The sequence below is a fragment of the Rattus norvegicus genome, chromosome 8 (assembly GCF_036323735.1).
Source record: "Rattus norvegicus strain BN/NHsdMcwi chromosome 8, GRCr8, whole genome shotgun sequence".
Lineage (NCBI taxonomy): Eukaryota > Metazoa > Chordata > Mammalia > Rodentia > Muridae > Rattus > Rattus norvegicus.
Window position 1 is genome coordinate 29,713,991 of NC_086026.1, and position 13,137 is coordinate 29,727,127.

General features: G+C 42.4%; 1 pseudogene; it reads left to right on the plus strand.

Moving 5' to 3' along the window:
- Positions 1-33: 33 nt before the first annotated feature.
- Positions 34-12,194, plus strand: LOC103693029 (replication factor C subunit 4 pseudogene; annotated as a pseudogene).
- The last annotated feature ends 943 nt before the right edge of the window (positions 12,195-13,137 follow it).

Consider the following 13,137-nt stretch of genomic DNA (forward strand, 5'->3'; position numbering starts at 1 on the left):
ATTTAATAAGGAAGAGAAGTACTCGGGAACTGTCATCGCATTTGCTCTATTGAGCTGACACAGAAGAGGGTGATTCCTAGCGGGAAGGAACACACTAAGTGTACATAAGGAAGCTGGTACATGAGAAAGCTGGTATGTGAACATCCTCTTGCAGTCCACCTCAGAGTGATGCCTTTTACACATCCAGGTAATAAAGGAATCCACACTTTATTATTGTTGAAATAGACATTTATACATAAGGAATTATAGATAAGGGGTCCCGGAGGCTTTACCTACTAAAGTTCTGCCTAAGTAAGGACTCAGATGTGATTAGTTAGATTTGTTAGTTTCAGAACACCTTGTGTGATGATCTAAATATGCTTGGTCCAGGGTGTGGCACTATTAGGACGTGTGGCCTTGTTGGAGTAGGTGTGTCACTGTGGGTATGGGCTTAAGAACCTCATTCTAGCTGCCTGGAAGCCAGTTTTCTAGTGGCCTTCAGATGAGATGTAGAACTCTCAGCTTCTCCTACATGCCTGCCTGGATGCTGCCATGCTCCTGCCGTGATGATAATAGACTGAACCTCTGAATCTATAAGCCAGCCCCAATTAATTAATTAATTAATTAATGTTGTCCTTTATAAGACTTGACTTGGTCATGGTGTCTGTTCACAGCAGTAAAACCCTAACTAGGACATCTTACAATCAAATCTAAGGGGCAAGTGAGTTACAATTTGTTGTTTTCTTAATATGTGAAGCATCGAGAAATGCAAACAAACAATGCCTTATTTGTTGTTTATAATGTCCTTTTGTAGGAGACACAACAGAAAATGAAGCAGCCTTAATTGTCTAGGGCGCAGCTTCTGGCCTGTGGTTAAGTTTCATCTAGCATAGGGCCTGGAACAAAGATACTGTAGCCTCCAGTATGTCACAGCACTCTGGTCAACTGAAACACCTTTCTGGAAAGCTCATAAAAGAGCATGTGTGAGTGGGAGGGGTGTGTGTGTGTGTGTGTGTGTGTGTGTGTGTGTGTGTGTGTGTGTGTGTAGGGGTGTTTTATGAGCTTTTTGAATCTGGGTTGCCTCTACTTGGGAAATTTTCTTCCATGATTTTATTACAGATGAGTTCTGTATATTTTGCATGAAATACTTGTCCTACCAGCATGCCTAGGATACATAGCTTCTTCCATTTCATGGAGTTCCAGGGTTCTTGAATGTTTCATTTATGCCTTTAACAAAAATACTGACCCTGACTAAGTATTCTAATTCCATCTCCATACCCTGATGCTCTGTCTTCTGCATCATCCACTCTATGATAAGGCTCCACTGAAGTCTTTATTATTTAACTTTTGTTTTTCATTTCCTTCATCAATTTGGTTAGAGTTGTCTTCTGTACTGGTATTTCTTTATTTTTAGTAGATTTATTCATTTTATATTAGGTGTGAGTGGTTTGTCTCAGTGTGAGTAAGCTTGATGCCCTTGAAGGTAGATAAGGTAGATAACTCCCTGGATCTGGAGTTATGTATGATTGTGAACCACCACGTGGGTGCTTGGAATTGAACCTGTAAAACGTCTTTGTAAAACATATCCTGACTGCTGCACCATTTCTCCAGCCACTGCATTTCTTTTAACTCTGTTTTCATGAATTGACTTCCTTCTTCTATTTGGGTGTCTGTGGTCTCCTGGAAAATTATTGAGGCCTTCTATGAGTTGTTTTTACCATATTTGCAATAATTATTTTGAATTCTGTATCTAGAATTTCATCATATCATTTTGATCAGGATCATTAGTTATGGGGTTGGTAATTTTTTGAGACAATAACTTGTTTTGGTTTTCATATTACTTGTGTTTTGCTGGGACCTGCCCGCCTGGGGTTAGGTCATTGGTGAGATTTGCTGTTGCTTTCACTCTATTATTCCTGGTTACTTCTCTTCTTTCAGTGGATGTATTTTCAATGTTTAGGAGAAACCAGGATATATTACAGTGTGTGGCACTGAGCACCAGGCTCTCTCTCTGGTCTGCCTTGTGAACACAGAGTTGAGCACAGTCTGCAGTAACAGCCACTCTCTGGCACTTAAACCATTTTAATACTGCAAGACAGACACTTGTTAAATAACAGATAGTTTAGGGTATAAAGGATCCTGTTGGTTAATATGTTAATATGTTAGCATAAGGCAGTGGAGAAGAGGAGAAGTAAGCAATTACAGCAATACTAGTGTTTAGTTAGGGTTTTAATGCTGTGAACAGACACCATGACCAAGGCAAGTCTTATAAAGGATAACATTTAACTGGGGCATGGCAGCATATAGGTAGGCATGGTGCAGGCAGAGCTGAGAATTCTACATCTTCATCAGAAAGGCTGCTAGCAGAAGACTCACTTCCAGGCAGCTAGGGCAAAGGGAGGGTCTTAAACCCATGCCCACAGTGACACACCTATTCAAACAAGGCCACACCTCCTAATAGTGCCACTCCCTGAGCCAAGCATATACAAACTGTCACAACTAGCGATAAGTATCTGTTATTAGATGGATAGTAGGGGAGCCGGATATGTAGGAGTGAGAATAATTAAGCAAAATAGAAAAGGATAGGATGGATACATGGGAGTTTTTGTTAGTGGTGGACTAAAAAGGAGGAAAAGAGATGTGCCCACATATCATAAGCCATAAGCCAGATCTACCACTGTGCTATAGATGTAGCTATGACAGGAGTTGGTATAGGAAAAGAGGAATGGAGAAAGAAATGAGGAGGGGGATGGTGTTGGCCTGCTACGGTGTTGACCTGCTATGGTGCTCTTGCTGCAGTCCTTTATAGCTAAGACAGGGCTCTAAGGGAGTGAGCAGAGGGGTGTGGAGTCGCTGGCAGATAAGGAATGTACGCAGTGGGGAAGGAGAGCTGGGTACAAATAAAGATATATATGAGATCGTGTCCTGAATGTTGCTTTCCTCCTTCTGCCTGGTCTTCTGGAGTGTCTCCTTGGTTCTGGTTCTGGTCTGGACTATTCTCCACATGAATATTTTATCAGTCCTGACCTCCTTTGTCAGGATCCCAGCTACCCTGTGTTTGTCTTCCTGACTCTGTTGTCTTAGATGTTGTGGATGGCTGAAGTGAACTCTCCTCATTCCTGCATCTGCACAGGGTTGTGAGCAGCAGATGGCTGTGCTGGGTCCAGAGCCCTGTTTAGCCCTGTTTACACAGCTTTGCCTTTTCTACTTTGGGGTGCTGATGGTGGTCCCATCCTCACATTCTGGGAAGGCCACCTGTAAAATCTCTATTGCTGCTGATTTCGTCATGCCAGCTTCCCCAGGGAGAAACACTTCCGTGGCAGCCATGTCTGCTCTCATTGTGGTGACAGCAGAAAGTCCTGTCCAATTGGAGGGGAGTTAGGGGGACAGTAGGAAAAAGCAGGCTCTCTTCTTTGCAATGGAAACTTCTTATTCCCAGAGGACACTGCAAGGAGACATTAGCAGGAAGTCTCGAAGATGGGTGTCTAAATAGTACTAATAGGGAAAGGGAGGGGATCCAAGGGCCCTCTAAAGTATGGAGGTACAGTCCCATTAGCAGACTCCTACTCCTAATAAAAGTGTCCCTTTCCTTTCTCTGAAGCCCTATCTCCTGTCATTCCTGCATGCTCAATTCTTTGTCCCCCCTGAAGAATGGCCCCAGCCATCACACCCTAGACAACCACCTATTGCACAGCGGTGGAGAAAGTTTATGGGTGCCAAGTGTAGTAGAGGTTTGGTGCACTGATTCCCAGACTGGGCCAGTAGTAGATGGAATGATGAAATAGCCCTGTTCTCCTCAATTCCCAGACTATAACCCACCCTTCTTACCTTCATGTCCTCTCTTACAGAACAAAACAAAACCACAACTCTTTTATGTTTTGACTATCCTTCCCTCTTCCAACTCAGACCCGCTCTCACTCCCCTATCCTACCAGCTTCCAGTACACTTCTAAAATCAACAACATACAAAAGCATCTTGTTTGTGTCACCTAAATGCCCTTGGGTGTGCAGTCTGTCCTGGGGTTTGGTTGACCTCCCAGGGGTCAAACTGTTAAAGAAACTGACTCTCCTCCTCCCAGAAACCACCATGTTTGGACAGCTCCTCAGCTAGTGCTGGCACGTTCCTCCTGCCTCCCTCACTCTATGTTGGAGTTCTTGTCTAGCTTGAGCTTTAGTAGGTCTTGTGTGTGTTGTCACAACCACTGTGAGTTCATATCGTGCAACTGCCCTGCTGTGTCCTGAAAACACTGGGTTGTGTTGTTGTTTAAATCATTTCATTCTGGGTCTTACAATCTTTCCAGCCTTTTCTACTACATAGACCTCCAAGCCTTAGGGAGAGCTGTGTGACACAGATGCTCCATTTAGGGATGGACATTGCCTGGCCTCTATTGGCACACTTATCAGTTATAGGTCACCTTGCTAATTGCCTTCTATTGCCAGAAGCAGCTTCTCTGATGAGGACTGAGGGATGCACCAATCTATGAGTGTAACAGTAAGTCATAAAGAATCATTTCAATATTGTGGACATTTTGGAGAATAATCTTAGCAAGTTTCCCCCTAGAGCCTATGACAATTCTAACTACAGGTTCTTAGCCCCATTAACACTGACAGGTGCGGATCCTGTCTCATGGAGTGGACCGTACATCCAATTAGAAAATGGCTAGTTACTCCCTAACATTCAGAGAATAAATATGTTTAACCTTATTTAAACATTTCACAATCAAAGCAACATATAGGTTTATAATTTTTTAAAAACTTATTAATTATTTGTGAGTTTAACATTGTGTACCCCAATCCCATTCATCAGTGTATCCCCTCATATTCACCCTTTGCCCTTGCAACCTCACACACCACACACACACACACACACACACACACACACACACAATTAAATCATAGAAAACATATCATGGAAATTGTAGTATGTCATAGTGTATTCCACAGTATATCCCTCTGTCCACATGTTTTCACTTGCAGATGTTCATCACAATGAGTCATTGGTTCCAGATCTCTGACTTCTGTGATGCCATCCATATTGGATTTTCACTGGACTTCCTCCCAGTTATCCTGTTATTGCCTTGTGTCATGGAGATCCTGGAGCTTTGGCTCTTTCACATGTCCCAACCATTTGCAGATGATGCAGATTTGGGGTTGGCCCAACTGAGAGCTGGGGACCTCTTTATCCACACCACCAGGGCCAGCTCCACTGTACTACCCAGTCAAGACATGAGTCCCCCTCTCCCATGTGTTGCAGCCTATGAGGGGCAGGACCCGCTCCCTCAGGACTGGCTCACCTGTGCTTTGCCAACAGGGCCAGCTCCACTGTTGCCCAGGCAAGGTGTAGGCCTGCTCTCATGAGTGTTACAGCCAGTGAGGGGCAGGGCTAGCTCTCCTGTTCTTATGCTGTAAAGGCCAGCTCTCTGGACTCTGCTGGTGTCAAGAGGCAAGGGCAGGGATGGGGAATCACTCCCAAACCCTGGCCACCTCACTATAGACAAGTGACAGGTCTGGTTATCCCATGATCTCACCAGGGGTCAAGGGGCCAGCTCACCCACGCCCCTCCACCAAGGCAAGTACTACTGTGCTACCTGGGCAAGATGCACAGCCCACTCTCTTGAGTACTGCAGCTGGTTACAGGCAGGGCTGGCTCTCCTACACTCACGATCCTGTGGGCAACTTTCTAGACTGCCGGAGGTGATGAGGAGGGCAGGTATCACCTCTGTGCCCTTGCCACCTCCCAGCAAAGGCGTAGTGGGGCCAGCTCTCCTATATCCATGCCTTCAGGCTGCTCACCCACATTCCCACCAACCATGGCAATCCCCACTCTGCTGCCTAGATGAGGCTCAGGGCCCCCTCTCCCAAGCGTTGTCACAGGTAAGAGGTGGTGCCAGATCCCCAGATGGCTGCATCCAGTGAGGGACAGTGCCAGTTCTACACAGCCCTGGGCATCCAAGTGGTCCCTGGTGGCTGCCTGGACCAGGGGTGTTATCATGTTCTTTAGTGGTAACATGAGCTACTGACATTGATACAGACCCTGCCTCTGCCTTAGCTGTGGACCCAGGCATGGCTCTCAGCAGCAGCTCAGGCTGGGACCTCGCCATGGCTCCAGGTGGCAGGGCCAGCCATTCACTTATTCCTCTCCAGCCTCGAGTCTCCAGTTCTCTCCATAATGCTCAACCCGCTCCCTTTTGGTTTCCCATCTGACGACCTCGTACTATCATATTGTGGTTGTTCCTACTGGAAGCCTGGACCCAGGGCTGGCAGACCCTTGGGTGGCATTCTCCAGGAAGCGGTTTCTATGGTCTGCCTGTGCCAGGGGCAGGACGGCAGGCCTGTGGGTGGCACGGTGATCCAGCAGGTCTCTCCTCCATCCATGATCTGCTGTGTGGTAGAAGGCGGGTTCTGTGGGTCTATGGCCTGCCGCCCATAGATTAAAAGATTTCTGTTGTTTGGCAGTAGTTTTTGTTCCGTTATTCTCCGTATGCTTGTGTACACATGTCCTGGAGTAGTTTACAGAACTGGAAGACGACCCAGGTTCTGAATTAGTCAGATAGCCTTATTATTGCCCAATCTGTCAGCATAGCTTAATAAAATAAACAACACCAACTAACTTATTACATTGTCCATTCGCTGCAGTGTTTAGCTTTTGTACTGGAGAGTCTGCTCCTTCCTTTTAATGGTATGCAGTGTAGGTATTGTTGTCTCTGCTTTGCACAACAGCGTGGAGGGTTCTCCAGACTAAATAATTCATTAAATATCCCACCATCCACAGGAAGGAGAGCTGGGGTTCTAGCCCAGTGAGAGTCCAAAGGTTCAAATGCACACTCATATGTAAATGTATTATTAAAAATACAATGGAGGACATTTTAAAGCCAAGCCTTCTAGCACACGATGGTTTGTGTTTCTCCTTCCATTCTCTGTGAAGTAAGCAAGTGGTAGCCATGATGACATAGGAGGCTCACGTGCCATATTATGTGGAAATGCTCTCAGCTTTCAGCTGATCCTGCTTGATCTAGACATTGTTTTCAACTTTCCACACAACTTTTATTTTCTATGCGGGTTTTCTAATATTTGGTAGTCAAATCTATTAATCGATTTTTTTTTTTATTGATTTCTGCCTTTAATAGAAGCCTCTGAGGTCTGAGAGCCTCTTGCTACTTCTGTCAGAGCTGAGGTCCTGTTCAGGCTGCTTGGCTCAGCGCTGCTTCAGGCCTTGATTGTGATGTGTTGGGTAATATTTACCACCTTTTTCTTTTTTTTTTTTTCTTTCTTTCTGTTTTCCTGTCTCTGGTGACTTTATATGAAGTGCCTGTCAGGTTTGCTCACTCTGTGTTTGTTATCTGTTTTCTCTAAGGGTTAACCACTAAATAACACACACTTCACTGCATTCAAAACCCTTCTCACAGCCCGCATGCTTGGAGCACAGGTGGAGACTCTCCTTCCGTAAGATTGCTTTTCCCAGAGGAGTTGTCAGTGCTCTTGTAACTAGCCTGATGCAGTCCTTCTCCAGTACTTACGCATGACCAAACATGCCCAGTCCTGTAGGAGAAGCTTGGGTTGGGCATGCTTTCATGGTTAAAACCATACAGAGGCTGGCAAGTCATGGAGGGTGCATCCTAATCCCCCAGTTCCCTGGTGTTTGGGTTTGGTTTGCCAGTCACTCTAGTCACTGGCTTGTGAAAAGGGGAGGCAGGTCTCAGGTGATAAATTCCTAGAGCCACTGGGTTCTGCTCACTCCTTCCTTCCTTCCTCCCATCCTCCCTCCCTCCCTTCCTTTCTTCCTCCCTATCTTCCTTTTTATTTCTTTCTATAACTTTTTATTAATTTTGTTGTGAATTTCATATCATGTACCTGAGTTCCATCCATCTCCCCATCATATCTGCCCTTCACCCGTGCTAACTCCCCCACAAAGGAAAATAAAAATTAAAAAAATAATAATTAGGGGTTGGGGATTTAGCTCAGTGGTAGAGCGCTTGCCTAGCAAGCGTAAGGCCCTGGGTTCGGTCCCCAGCTCCAAAAAAAAAGAATAAAAAAAATAATAATTAAAACAAGGCATCTTGTCATGGAAGCTGTAATGTCACAGTGTGTCCCACAGTATATAGACCATTTGTTCTACTTATATGCCAGAAGTTATATTTTCTTTTTCTGATGAATTGCAAGCTCCACAGACATAATTGTTCTTGGATTTCTCTCTGCTACTTAATAAATTTTTATTTATTTGAAGTTGGCCTTAAAGAGAAGATCCATTATTTAAAATTCAATATTTCATGATTCTTTGTCAACTTGATGACTTTAACATGGGGTTCCTATTTTTAAAAACGTAACATTGAACACTGAAAATGAATACGTATCTAGAACGTGACTAAATAAGGTAAAGTGTTCACAAAGATATTGTCAGACACACCTTTGACATTCTGCTGCATTGTTTTTCTTGTGCACTTTTATTCATCTTTTTTACTTATAATTTTTGTGATCTGATTTCATGATCAGTAAGTTTAAAAATAAGTTGATTTTTCTATTGACCTTATTAACATTTTTAATGGATGATAGTTTGCATAAGTTTTCTCCTGATTTGCTACCTATCAGCAATACCGAGTAGTATTAAAGTTATTGTCAATTTTTAGAAAATTCCTACAAATCTTCTGCATATTTATCCAATAAAATGGTGGTTTTTTGTTTTGGAGTAAATTTTAAATAACTGGGGGAACCGTGGCACCAGGGGGACGGCAACAACTGAGAAGAAACGATGCAAGCATTTCTGAAAGGCACACCTGTCAGTACCAAACCACAATCGACCAAGGAACGGGGGATATCTTCCTCTGCAGGAAGCAGTGTAGAATCCAAGAAAGTCAAACCAGTTCCTTGGGTGGAAAAATACCGTCCGAAGTGCGTGGATGAAGTTGCTTTCCAGGAAGAAGTGGTCGCAGTGCTGAAAAAGTCTTTAGAAGGAGCTGATCTTCCTAATCTCTTGTTCTATGGGCCACCTGGAACTGGCAAAACATCCACCATTTTGGCAGCAGCTAGAGAGCTCTTTGGGCCTGCACTCTTTCGATTAAGAGTCCTTGAGTTAAATGCATCTGATGAACGTGGAATACAAGTAGTCTGAGAGAAAGTGAAAAATTTTGCTCAGTTAACTGTGTCTGGAAGTCGTTCAGATGGGAAACCATGTCCTTCCTTTAAGACTGTAATTCTGGATGAAGCAGATTCTATGACTTCAGCTGCTCGGCAGCTTTAAGACAAACCATGGAAAAAGAGTCTAAAACAACCAGATTCTGCCTCTTTTGTAACTATGTCAGCCGAATAATTGAACCCCTCACTTCTAGACGTTCAAAATTCTGCTTCACACCTCTGTCAGATAAAATTCAACAGAAGCGATTATTGGGTATTGCTGAGAAGGAAAATGTCAAACTTGGCGATGATCTTGTTACAATATCAGAAGGAGATTTACGGAAAGCCATTCCACTTCTTCAAAGTGCAACTCGACCAACAGGTGGAAAGGAAACTCCGGAAGATGTGATCACAGACATTGCTGGGGTAACCCCAGCTGCAACCATTGAGGGAATAGTCACAGTGGCTCTTTTGACAAACTAGAAGCTGTGGTAAAGAACCTAATAGACGAAGGGCATGCAGCCACTGGGCTTGTCAATGAACTTCATGATTCAATCATAGAAAAGGAAAATCTGTCTGATAAATGGAAGTCCGTTATTACAGAAAAACTTGCCGAGGTGGAGAAGTGTTCGGCAGGTGGTGCAGATGAGCCTCTGTGCAGCTGTGGAGCAGCAACTGACTCAGAACTGTTAAACATCTATATTCTTTTGTATGATGAATAGAAATAAAGGACCAAACCACCTATAAAAACAATTTAAATAACTGGAAACGACAGCTCCTAAGAGCCAGTCATCACAATCCCTACTGACGTGATCTTTACCACAACCAGTTCATGTCAGCCCAGTGTAGCAGGATGCTGAAGTCTCTCTGAAGTGTTCATATGGTCCACTCACTAGTCTGGTAACAAGAACCATAGAACGTCTATTTGAAATTTTTCATCTCATTTTTGTGACTTAAGATTGATGTGGACAATCTCTCCAGTCTCATCCTAAGCCCTGTAGCAAACTGCTTGTAAGGACTTCCTCTCCATCCTACCTCCACTCCCAGGGGTCTTTAACAAACACCGTGCCAGGTCCAGCATTCCCTTTCCCAAGGACCCTTTTCTAGCCCATTCTTGTTTCTCTAATCAGTCAACCATACCTAGAAACACTCTGCCTGGGCCCCCCAGTGGCCACACAGAGCTAGGACCCAGGGAGGTGATGCTTGGTCTCCTTTCTGTCCTACACCATAATCTCTCCAATTTCTGTAACAGACTGCTGCAGGGGTCTCAGGTCCCATCACTGAAGCTCCATTCACTGGAGCTTCAAGCTCTTGTCACAGAGTCCCCATAGCCCTTTCATCCCTGTCTTTCCAGATCATTCTTTGCCTTACTGCAACCTACTTGCAGGATTCTCTCTTCCCACCACATACACATCCCAGTGCCTGGAGACTGCCTCCCCACCCCGCGCTATGGACAGACTCCCCTTAGCTCTTCCTGAAGTCCACTCGATGTTTCCTCCTAGACCAGCTCTCTTTCTCACACACACCCCACAGACCTGCAGAAGCATTCTGTACCAGGTAGCCTACATCCACCATACTCTTCTAAGATCCAGAGAGGGTGGCAGACACAAAAGAATGGAACACCCAGCCAGCAAAGGCAAAATGAAACATCAACACCCAGAATTGATTAAATTCATCTCAAGTCCAGATGCTTAGACTCCAGCAGAAACCACAAACACTAACACCCAAGACAGTATGCCTCCACTAGAAGCCAGTAACTCCACTATAGTAGACCCTGAGAAATGCAGTATAGTTGGAGAACAAGACAAGGACTTCAAAATAGCAAATATTAAAGAACATGTTCAAGGACCATAAAGAGAAGATTAATAAATATCTTAATGAACTATGTGAAAACAAAAACAGTAGAAGTAATGAAAATAGTTCAAGACATGAAATTAGAAATAGAATCACTAATTACAACCCAAGTGAGATAAAACTGGAAATGAACAATTTAGGAAGTCAAAGAAGAGCCTCACGAATAAGCATTAACAACAGAGTAAAAGAGATAGAAGAGAAAATCTGAAGACATAGAAAAAAATCGATATGTCAGTTAAAGAAAATGCTGAATCTAAAACTCTTTAAAAAAAAGAAGGAAAAGAAAGAAAAAAAGGCACAAAATCAGGGAATCTGGAGCACTATGAAAAGACCAAATTTATGAATAAGAGAAATAGAGGAAGAAGAAACCCATATCAAAGGCACAAATATATTTTCAACAAATCATAGAAAATTTTCCTAACCTAAAGAAGGAGGTCCCAATGAAGGTATAAGAAATATGCAGAGCACCAAACAGGAAAGAAATTCCCCACGATACATAAAAATCTAAATACTAAGTTTATAGAACAAAAAAAAATATGTTAAACCCATTAGAACAATACCCAATGTCTTGGAGGCGTCTTTAAAAGCCAAAAGGGCCCAGATGTTCTACAAACGCTGAGAAACCACCAATGCCAGCCCAGACGATTATACCCAGCAAAACTATCATAATAGACAAAGAAAAATATCCACAATAAAATCAAATTTAAGTATCTATCCACCAATCCAGCTCTAGAGAAAACACTAGAAAGAAAATCTCAGTCTGAAGAGGTTAACCACACCCAAGAAAACACAAGGAACAAATAATCCCAGAACAGTAAGTCAAAATAGGAGGGAAAAACCTACCCCATAACAACAAAATATTCGGTATTAATAAATACAAATCACTAATAATTCTCAATGGTTTCAGTTTCCCAATAAAAAGACAGACTAGAAGATAGATAAAAGATAAGACCTGATTAGAAAACAAGTTCCATCTTTCTGCTCCATCTAAGAAACACACCTTACCATCAAGGATAGAAATCATCTCATGGTACAAGAATATACAAACATGTTTCAAGCAAATAGACCCAAGAAGCAAGTAAGTGTACCCTATTGTCTGACAAAATAAACTTCAAACCAATACTAATCAGAAGATATTACAGAAGAACACTGCATACTCATCAAAGAAAAACAATCTACCAAGAGGATATTGGAATCCTAAACATTCATGCTCCAAACACAAGGGCACCAAATTTCATTTTAAAAAAAAGAAAAGATTACAGCTAAAAATCACATATTGACCCTCACACAGTCATAGTTGGTGAGTTCATACCCCAATAGATATGTCATCCAGACAAAAACTAAAACAGAAAAATGCTGGAGTTAAATAAAACCACAAGACAAAGGGACCTAGCAGACATTTCCAGAATATATCACCCAAGCAAAAATAAAATTTACCCTCTTCTCGGTAGCACATGAAACCTTCTCTGAAGTTAATCACATACCTGGTCATAAAGCAAGTCTCAACAGATATAAGAAAAGAGAAATAGCTAAGAAATGTTAAATAACACTCTCCATCCTGTGTGACTACTATGACAGATCAAAGCTGGATATCAACAATAACAGAAAGTTTATGAACTCATGGAAACTGAACAACTCACTAATGAGTGAAAAATGATTCAAGACAGAAATTAAGCAAATATGTGCTCACGAGATGATTCAGCTGATAAAGGCCAGGTTCACAACCAAAAATATAAGAGGAAAATTTAAAACTTTCTCTAAGTGAATGAAAACGAAGACACAACATAACCAAATCTATGGAACACAATGGAAACATTTCTAATAGTCGATTTCTAGCACTAAGTGTCTACATTTAAAAAATAATAATAAATACATGAATGAACGAATGACTAAAACACCTAAAAGGAGTTAATGGCAAGAAATAATCAAACTCCAGAAAAAAATAATCAAATAGAAACAACAACTAAAAAGTACGACGAATAGAGGAAATGAATAGTTGGTTCTCGGAGAAAAGCAATAGGATTGATTAAACCATCAGCCAAATTAACTTAAAGATGGAGACGGAAGAACCAAATTAGTAAAACTATAGGTGAAACGGGAGACATCATAACAGACACAAGAAACATTTTTGGAAGTTTGCTTCATGTTGCTTTGGGCAGTTTTTAAAAAAAACCTTTGCTGGTGGATTATGGTTTCC